Source organism: Delphinus delphis, chromosome 16 (assembly GCF_949987515.2).
Source record: "Delphinus delphis chromosome 16, mDelDel1.2, whole genome shotgun sequence".
Lineage (NCBI taxonomy): Eukaryota > Metazoa > Chordata > Mammalia > Artiodactyla > Delphinidae > Delphinus > Delphinus delphis.
The window spans coordinates 38,912,260-38,922,619 of NC_082698.1; the positions used below are offsets into that span (position 1 = coordinate 38,912,260).

The 10,360-nt window shown below is 39.6% G+C and overlaps 1 pseudogene; it reads right to left on the reverse strand.

Annotated features, from left to right (window-relative positions):
* Nucleotides 1-221: 221 nt before the first annotated feature.
* LOC132439182 (heterogeneous nuclear ribonucleoprotein A1-like) lies at nt 222-1,184 on the reverse strand (annotated as a pseudogene).
* Between the last annotated feature and the right edge of the window lie 9,176 nt (nt 1,185-10,360).

Below are 10,360 nucleotides of genomic sequence, written 5' to 3' on the forward strand. Positions count from 1 at the left end.
AAAACAGAAACTAAGATAATCTGTTATACAATTAGTCACAAGTACAGTCCTCAAGTTTTTTTGCCCATACACATGAGTACTGTCTAAAACATGTCTTCTTTGTAGCAGCGAGGCCCTGCCACCATGGTGCTTGGCTGAGTTCACAAGTCTCTTGTACCCTGTAGCTTCCCTGTCACTTCCCTGGCTCTCCTCTCCTGCTAAGCTTTGTTTCCTGGCAGTAATTACAACCTCCTGCCACTGCCATAGCTCCTGCTGCTGCTGGAACCACCACAGCTACCTTGGTTTCGTGGTTTGGCAAAGTATTGGCCTCCACCACCATAGGGGCCAGCACTTCTGCCTCCAAAGTTTCCTCCTTTCATGGGTCCAAAATTTGAAAATTGATTGTTGTAATTGCCAGAATCATGGTAGTTTCCACCACCTCCAAAACTGTTCCCATCATTACCAAATCCATTATAGCCATCCCCACTGCCACCATAGCCACCACCACCACGGCTGCCACCAAAGCCACATCAACCACTGAAGTTTCCTCCACGACCAAAGTTGTCATTCCCACCAAAACCACCTCCACGACGACCACCAAAGCTTCCAGAACCACTTTGACCTCTTTGGCTGGATGAAGCACTAGCCATCTCTTGCTGAGATAGGGTTTTCCTTACTTCACAATTGTGGCCATTAACAGTGTGGTATTTCTGAATGACAGTCTTGTCAATGGAGTCATGGTCATCAAAGGTTACGAAAGCAAAGCCTCTTTTTTTGCCACTGCCTTGGTCGATCATAATTTCAGTCACTTCAGTTTTCCCATACTGTTCAAAATAATCTCTTAGGTGATGTTCTTCAGTGTCTTCTTTAATGCCACCAACAAAAATCTTTTTCACTGTTAAGTGGGCACCAGGTCTTTGAGAATCTTCTCTTGAGACGGCCTTCTTTGGTTCCCCAACTCTTCCATCCACCTCGTATGGCCTTGCCTTCATGGCCGCACCCACCTCCTCCACAGTAGCATACATGACAACCCGGAAGCCTCTGGAGCGCCTGGTGCTTGGATCCCTCATTACCGCACAGTCTGTGCGTGCTCCCCACTGCTCACAATGGCTCCTCAGGCTCCCATCGGTTGTTTCAAAGCTCAAACCTCCGATGAAGAGCTTCCGCAGCTGTTTGGGCTCTTTGGGAGACTCTGACTTAGACATAACGACAGTGGAGGGGGGAGACGTCAACGATGCTTACTCGGTGGTGTCTATGGGCAGAAAGCTATTTGAATTTTTTTGTTTGTTTTTTGCGGCACGTGGGCCTCTCACTGTTGTGGCCTCTCCCGTTGCAGAGCACAGGCTCCGGACACGCAGGGTCAGTGGCCATGGCTCACGGGCCTAGTTGCTCCGCAGCATGTGGGGTCCTCCCGGACAGGGGCATGAACCCGTGTCCCCTGCATTGGCAGGCAGACTCTCAACCACTGCGCCACCAGGGAAGCCCAGCTATTTGAATTTTTTAAGGAACCTCCATACTGTTCTCCATAGTGGCTGTATCAATTTACATTCTCAGCAGTGCCAGAGGGCTCCCTTTCCTCCACACCCTCTCCAGCATTTGTTGTTTGTAAATTTTTTGATGATGCCCATGCTAACTGGTAAAAAGTGATACCTCATTGTAGTTTTGATTTGCATTTCTCTAATAATTAGTGATGTTGAGCAGTTTTTCATGTGCCTCTTCACCATCTGTATATCTTCTTTGGAGAGATGTCTATTTAGGTCTTCTGCCCATTTTTGGATTGGGTTGTTTGTTTTTTTAATATTGAGCTGCATGAGCTGTTTATATATTTTGGAGATTAATCCTTAGTCTGTTGAATCATTTGCAAATATTTTCTCCTGTTCTGAGGGTTGTCTTTTTGTCATGTTTATGGTTTACTTTGCTGTGCAAAAGCTTTTAAGTTTCAATAGGTCACATTTGTTTATTTTTGTTTTTACTCCTATTACTCTAGGAGGTGAGTCAAAAAAGATCTTGCTGTGATTTCTGTCAAAGAGTGTTCTTTCTGTGTTTTCCTCTAAGAGTTTTATACTGTCTGGCCTTACATGTAGGTCTTTAATCCATTTTGAGTTTATTTTTGCGTATGGTGTTAGGGAGTGTTCTAATTTCATACTTTTACATGTAGCTGTCCAGTTTACCCAGCACCACTTATTGAAGAGACTGTCTTTTCTCCATTGTATATCCTTGCCTCCTTTGTCATAGATTAGTTGACCATAGGTGTGTGGGTTGATCTCTGGGTTTTCTATCCTGTTCCATTGATCTGTATTTCTGTTTTTGTGCCAGTACTATATTGTCCTGATTACTGTAGCTTTGTAGTATAGTCTGAAGTCAGGGAGTCTGATTCCTCCAGCTCTGTTTTATTCCCTCAGGATTCTTTTGGCTATTCGGGATCTTTTGTGTCTCCATACAAATTTTAAGATTATTTGTTCTAGTTCTGTAAAAAATACCATTGGTAATTTGATGGGGATTGCATTGAATCTGTAGATTGCTTTGGGTAGTATAGGCATTTTCACAATATTGATTCTTCCAATCCAAGAACATAGTATATCTCTCCACCTGTTTGTGTCATCTTTGATTAATTTCATCAGTGTCTTATAGTTTTCTGAGTACAGGTCTTTTACCTCCTTAGGTAGATTTATTCCTAGGTGTTTTATTCTTTTTGTTGCAATGGTGAATGGGATTGTTTCCTTAATTTCTCTTTATGACCTTTCATTCTTAGTGTATAGGAATGCAAGAGATTTCTGTGCATCAATTTTGTACCCTGCAACTTTACCAAATTCATTGGTTAGCTCTAGTAGTTTTCTGGTAGCATCTTTGGGATTATCTATGTATAGTATCATGTCATCTGAAAACAGTGACAGTTTTACTTCTTTTCCAATTTGAATTCCTTTTATTTCATTTTCTTCTCTGAATGCCAGGTCTAGGACTTCCAAAAGTATGTTGACTAATAGTGGTGAGAGGTGACATCCTTGTCTTGTTCCTGATCTTAGAGGAAATGCTTTCAGTTTTTCACCATTGAGAATGATGCTTGCTGTTGGTTTGTTGTATATGGCCTTTATTATGTTGAGGTAGGTTCCCTCTATGCCCACTTTCTGGAGAGTTTTTTTCATAAATGGGTGTTGAATTTTGTCAAAAGCTTTTTGTGTATCTATTGAGATGATCATATGGTTTTTATTCTTCAATTTGTTAATATGGTGTATCACATTGATTTGTGTATATTGAAGAATCCTTGCATCCCTGGGATAAATCCCATTTGATCATGGTGTATGATCCTTTTAATGTGTTGTTGGATTCTGTTTGCTTGTATTTTGTTGAGGATTTTTGCATCATATTCACCAGTGATATTGGTCTGTAATTTTTTTGTTGCTGCTGTAACTTTGTCTGGTTTTGGTATCAGGGTGATTGTGGCCTAGTAGAATGAGTTTGGGAGTGTTCTTTCCTCTGCAATTTTTGGAAGAGTTTGAGAAGGATATGTGTTAGCTCTTCTCTAAATGATTGATAGAATTCACCTGTGAAGCCATCTGATCCTGGACTTTTGTTTGTTGGAAGATTTTTAATCATAGTTTCAATTTCATGACTTGTGACTGGTCTGTTCATATTTTCTATTTCTTCCTGGTTCAGTCTTGGAAGGTTATACCTTTCTAAGAATTTGTCCATTTCTTCCAGGTTGTCCATTTTATTGGCATAGAGTTGCTTGTAGTAGTCTCTTAGGATATACTGTATTTCTGCGGTGTCCATTGTAACGTCCCCTTTTTCATTTCTAATTTTATTGATTTGAGTCCTCTCCCTCTTTTTCCTGATGAGTCTGGCTAGTGGTTTATCAATTTTGTTTATCTTCTCAAAGAACCAGCTTTTAGTTTTATTGATCTTTGCCATTGTTGTCTTTGTTTCTATTTCATTTATTTCTGCTCTGATCTTTATGATTTCTTTCATTCTGGTAACTTTCGGTTTTGTTTGTTCTTCTTTCTCTAGTTCCTTTAGGTGTAAGGTTAGATTGTTTATTTGTGATTTTTCTTGTTTCTTGAGGTAGGATTGTATTGCTATAAATTTCCCTCCTAGAACTGCTTTTGCTGCATCCCATAGGTTTTGGGTCGTCGTGTTTTTGTTGTCATTCGTTTTAGGTCGTCGTGTTTTTGTTGTCATTTGTCTCATTTTTGTTGTCATTTGTTTTTTGATTTCCTCTTTGATTTCTTCAGTGATCTCTTGGTTATTCAGTAGTGTATTGTTTAGCCTCCATGTGTTTGTATTTTTTATGGGTTTTTTTCCCTGTAATTTATTTCTAATCTCATAGCGTTGTTATTGGAAAATATAATTGATATGATTTCAGTTTACTTAAATTTACCAAGGCTTGAATTGTGACCCAAGATGTGATCTCTCCTGGAGAATGTTCTGTGTGCACTTGAGAAGAAAGTGTAATCTGCTGTTTTTGGATGGAATGTCCTATAAATATCAGTTAAATCTCACTGGTCTATTGTGTCATTTAAAGCTTGTGTTTCCTTATTAATTTTCTGTTTGGATGATCTGTCCATTGGTGTAAGTGAGGTGTTAAAGTCTCCACTATTATTGTGTTACTGTCGATTTCCTCTTTTATAGCTGTTAGCATTTGCCTTATGTATTGCAGTGCTCCTATATTGGGTGCATATATATTTATAATAGTTATATCTTCCTCTTGGATTGATCCCTTCATCATTATGTAGTGTCCTTCCTTGCCTCATTATTTTGAAGCCTATTGTATCTGATATAAGTACTGCTACTCCAGCTTTCTTTTGATTTCCATTTGCATGGAATATCTTTTTCCATCCCCTCACTTTCAGTCTGTATGTGTCCCTAGGTCTGAAGTGGGTCTCTTGTAGACAGCATATATATGGGTCTTGTTTTTGTATCCATTCAGCAACCCTGTGTCTTTTGATTGGAGCATTTAATCCATTCACATTTAAGGTAATTATCAATATATATGTTCCTTTTACTATTTTCTGAATTGTTTTGGGTTTGTTTTTGTAGGTCCTTTTCTTCTCTTGTGTTTCCCACTTAGAGAAGTTCCTTTAGCATTTGTTATATAGCTGGTTTGGTGGTGCTGAATTCTCTTAGCTTTTGTTTGTGGGCAAAGGTTTTGATTTTTCCAGTGAATCTGAATGAGAATCTTTCCAGGTACAGTAATCTTGATTGTAGTTTCTTCCTTTTCATCACTTTGAACATATCATGCCACTCCCTTCTGGCTTGTAGAGTTTCTGCTGAGAAAACGGCTGTTAACATACAGGGGAACTCCTATAAGGTTATTTGTCATTTTTCCCTTGTTACTTTTAATTATTTTTCTTTGTCTTTAATTTTTGTCAATTTGATTACTATGTGTCTTGGCGTGTTTTTCCTTGGGTTTATCCTGCCTGGAACTCTGTGGTTCCTGGACTTAGGTGGCAATTTCCTTTCCCATGTTAGGGAAATTTTTGACTACAATCTCTTCAAATATTTTATTGGGTCGTTTCTATCTCTCATCTCCTTCTGCGGCCCCTATAATGCAAATGTTGGTGAGTTTGATGTTGTCCCAGAGGTCTCTTAGGCTGTTTTCATTTCTTTTCATTCTTTTTTCTTTATTCTGTTCTGCAGCAGTGAATTCCACCATTCTGTCTTCCAGGTCACTTATGCGTTCTTCTGCCTCAGTTATCCTGCTCTTGATTCCTTCTAGTGTATTTTTCATTTCAGTTATTGTATTGTTCATCTCTGTTTGTTCTTTAATTCTTCTAGTTGTTTGTTCTTTAATCCTCCTAGGTCTTTGTTAAACATTTCTTTCATGTTCTCGATCTTTGCCTCCATTCTTTTTCTGAGGTCCTGGATCATCTTCACCTTCATTATTCTGAAGTCTTTTTCTGGAAGGTTGCCTATGTCCACTTCATTTAGTTGTTTTTCTGGGGTTTTATCTTGTTGCTTCATCTGGTACATGGTCCTCTGCCTTTTCATTTTGTCTATCTTTCTGTGAATATGGTTTTCGTTCCACAGGCTGCAGGACTGTAGTTCTTCTTGCTTCTGCTGTCTGCTCTCTGGTGGATGAGGCTATCTAAGAGGCTTGTGCACGCTTCCTAATGGGAGGGACTGGTGTTGGGTAGAGCTGGGTGTTGCTCTGTTGGGCACAGCTCAGTAAAACTTTAGTCCACTTGTCTGCTGATGGGTGGGGCTGCGTTCCCTTCCTGTTGGTTTTTTGGCCTGAGGCAACCCAGCACTGGAGAATGCAGGGTCTTTTGTGGGGCTAATGGCGGACTCCTGGAGGGCTCAGGCCAAGGAGTACTTCCCAGAACTTCTGCTGCCAGTGTCCTTGTCCCTTGGTGAGCCCCAGTTGCCCCTGTCCTCGGCAGGAGGTCCTCCAACACTAGCAGGTAGGTCTGATTCAGTCTCCTATGGGGTCACTGCTTCTTACCCCTGGGTCCTCATGTGCACAGTACCTTGTGTGTGCCCTTCAAGAGTGGAGTCTCTGTTTCCCTCAGTCCTGTCAAAGTCCTGCAATCAAATCCTGCTAGCCTTCAAAGTCTGATTCTCTTGGAATTCCTCTTCCTGTTGTCAGACCCACAGGTTGGGAAGCCTGACATGGGGCTTAGAACCTTCACTCCAGTGGGTGGACTTCTGTGATACAGTTGTTCTCCAGTTTGTGATTCAACCCCCCCGGCAGTTATGGGGTTTGATTTTATTGTGATTGCGGTCCTCCTACCATCTCATTGAGGCTTCTCCTTTGTCTTTGGATGTGGGGTATCTTCTGGATGTGTGGTGAGTTCCAGTGTCTTCCTGTCGATGATTGTTCAGCAGTTAATTGTGATTCTGGTGTTCTCGCAGGAGGGAATGAGTGCACGTCCTTCTACTCAGCCATCTTGAACAAATCTCCTTAGATCTTGTATGTTGCTTTCATTTTTCTTTCATTTGTCTTTCTGTCTGCTGTTCTGATTGGGTGATTTCCATTATTCTATCTTCCAGATCACTTATTCATTCTTCTGCATTATTTAGTCTGCTATTCATTACTTCTAGATTGGTTTTTATCTGGGCAATTGAGTTATCTAATTTTGAGTAGTTCTTTTTTTATAGTTTCTAGTTCCTTGTTACAGTGATCTGCATTGCTATCAAAAATTTTTCCTAATTCCTTTGGTATTTTTATTACCTCCTTTTTGAACTCAGAGTCTAGTAGACTGGTGAATCTGTTTCATTATTTGTTCTTCCAGGGGATTTCTCTTGTTCTTTTAATTGGGAGTCATTCCTCTGCTTTTTCATTTTACTTAAATTTCTCTGTCTCTATGAATTTAGGAGAGTTATCTCCTGTGGTCTTGAAGGGATGTTTTTATATGGGAGCTTTCCTGTATAGACTGTGTGAGTCCAACATGTTTGGTGTGAGGATTGTTTTTGGTACAGATGCCAGCCACATTTTTCCTCAGAGCATCCTGTCCATTATCCCCTTGATAGTAGGTGTTGTGGTATCCGGAGTATGCACTCTAGGGGCTCCCTAGAGTAAGGGCCTGCCTCTGTGGACTTTCCCTCCTTCACAGATCCCTTCCAGGGGCACTGGTCCTGTTCTGATGCCTTTTATTTTCCATCCTACTTGGTTACATGGAGATTATTTTTGCATTTTTGGTTTTATGAGAGATCTTCTGCCGGTTTCCAGTTTTGTTTCCTGTGAGAATTGTTCCATATGTAGATATATTTTTGATGTGTTTCTAGGGGGAGGTGAGCTCCCTGTGCTCCCACTCTACCATCTTGACCCTCTCTTAATTTGGCTTCTTTTAAATCATTTTATTGAAAATACTTCTACCAAATAATAAGGTCCTAACTGTCTAAGTTGTATCACTGATATTTTCCACCTTCATTTTATTTGACTTTTCCACAGAATTTGACACTATTTGTCAGTTCTTTCTCGAAACTCTTTCTGAAGTTTCATGATGTGACCCAGGCCTGGTTTTCTTCGTATCTCTCTCTCTTAGCTTCCTGAGCTGCTTTCAGGGTCTAAATTTCTCTTCCCGTCCTTTAAATATTGGCATTTTACACTAATTCCTCTTCTTTTCTCTCTTTCTGTACTTTCCCTAGAAGGTCACATTCAAATCCATGACTTCAACTGCCATCAAATACACAGATGGCTTCTCGCATCTCTCAGCAGCACCCAATTTTCTCCTAAGATCTAGGTCCACATTTCCCCGTATCTACCTGGATACATCCACTTCAGTGCATCACAAGCATTTCAAAGTTTGTATGCCCGCAAATGGAAATTACCGCTCTTCCCCACCCCAACTTGCTCATCATCCAGTATTCTCAATTATCTACCAGATTTCTAAATCAAGAAAACCCTTCATCTCTGTATTATGTTTCCCCTTCTTAAAGGGGGAATGTATTATAAACTGTTGGTTGCCTATTTAAAAGCTATTCTTGACTTTTCTCGATGATTACCCTGACTTGTTTTAGAGAAGCCATATGTTTAGATCAAAGGCATGAGTTATGGATTGGTTATGTTAGTCTTGGAAATCCCATTCATTTTTGTCAGATATTCATTTCCACACCCTCTTCTGAACCTAGGAGTGGCCACATGATTCATTTTTAGTCAATGAAAAGTTATCTGGATATCGTCCTGAAGAATTTCTTTTTCTTTGATAAAACTGGTGAAATGTACTTGTTCCCTTTTTTCCTTCTTGGGATACTGTCATGTGAAGGTATGATGCTTGGACTGTGGCAGCCCTCTTGCTACTGTTGGAGAAAAACCTTTAGCATGAAAGCCAATACATAAGGATGGTGGTACAAAAGAATGGGGTAATGTCTATGATTTGAAGTAGAGCCTACAGTCCTTTTCTACAGGACTGTAGAAAGCTACTTGGCAGCTTGAGTGTATCCAGGGAACTGAGGAAAACTCAAAAGTCAAAATATCAAAATTTGTCAGCCTTGGGAGTTGTATCATATTCAATTTTATGAACCAAAATGTAAGAGAAACAGAAAACTTGGTGGAGAGCCACAAAGATAATTAAATGGCTGGAAAGGAAAGCCTACTAAAACATTGAAAGATTTGTAACTATTTACTAAATAATAAAATCTTAAAAACTTAATCATAATGTACTATAAAGAGGTTTATTATAGATAGAATATTGATCAGTTCTTACATGCTTTTATAGAGATATAATACAAACTATGGCTTCACATTTAATAGCCTGATATTCCTAATCTAAATCAGTTATCTTTTTCCTTTTACCTACTTTCTCCTCTTAAATTCTGAAACGGTTCAATTTTCCATTGCTCAACACACTATCCAGACTGTATACCTCAAAGTCATGTTTACTGATGGCCTCTCCTTCTCCCAACATAATAGCCTTAAATGTAATTCTTTTTACAATATAAAGTGCTCTTTTAAAAAAAATTTTACTAGTTTATAATTGATTATATTCAAGTGGTTACCTTGGCCACAGAGTTGCTCTACTTGGGTCCTATAACACATTGTCATTCAAGGATATAATACATAATGAATTTACTGAATGAATTTATTGAATACATTTTCTTCTTCCCAGGAATCAGACCTGGTCCTGGGGTCTGGGCTAGGCAACCGATGTCATCCTGTACTCTCCATCACTGCACTTCTGCCATAAGCCTGTATGCACACAAAATCTTCTCCTCTGGGCCCTGTTCCCCTTCTCCTACTCCTCCACAAAGGACAACTCTCCAGAGAGGTCAGAAAAATCACCAAGTCCTCACAGCCGACTCTGAATCCCACTTAGATTTAGCTCGGTCCCCCAGACATACTGAAAACACCTGTCCTAAGGAATTTAATTCATTCCCTTATATTTATAGCAGACTCCTCCCTTCCTTTAGGAACCTGACTAGGGAGAGAAAGACACACAAAGGTAAAGAAAGTGGTTTGTGTGTGGGCTGGGGTGAAGAATGGAGCAGACTGTAAGGTAAGGAAAGAGATACTTAAATATTGACTCAATGCAAACCCAAGAATATTTTAAGGTTCATTATTATACATCACAACCAATTGGTACTTTTTGAATTCTGAATGTGTGTCCAGCACCGTGTCAAGGACAGAAAGAATTCAGCAGAAGTAGTAGATACATGCTTCTTAAGGCACGTGATGTTCATGATCTAAAAATTCCACTTCTGTTTATACACCTCAAAGAGCTAAAAACAGAGACTTGAAGAGATATTTGTACAAGAATGTTCATAGCAACATTATTCACAGTATCCAAAAGGTATAAGCAACCAAATGTCCATCCACATATGAACTGATAGACAAAATACTGCATACAATGGAATGCTATTCAGCCTTAAAAAGGAAGGAGATTCTGACATAAGCTACAATGTGGAAGAACCTTGAAGACGTTATGCTAAGTGAAATAAACCAATC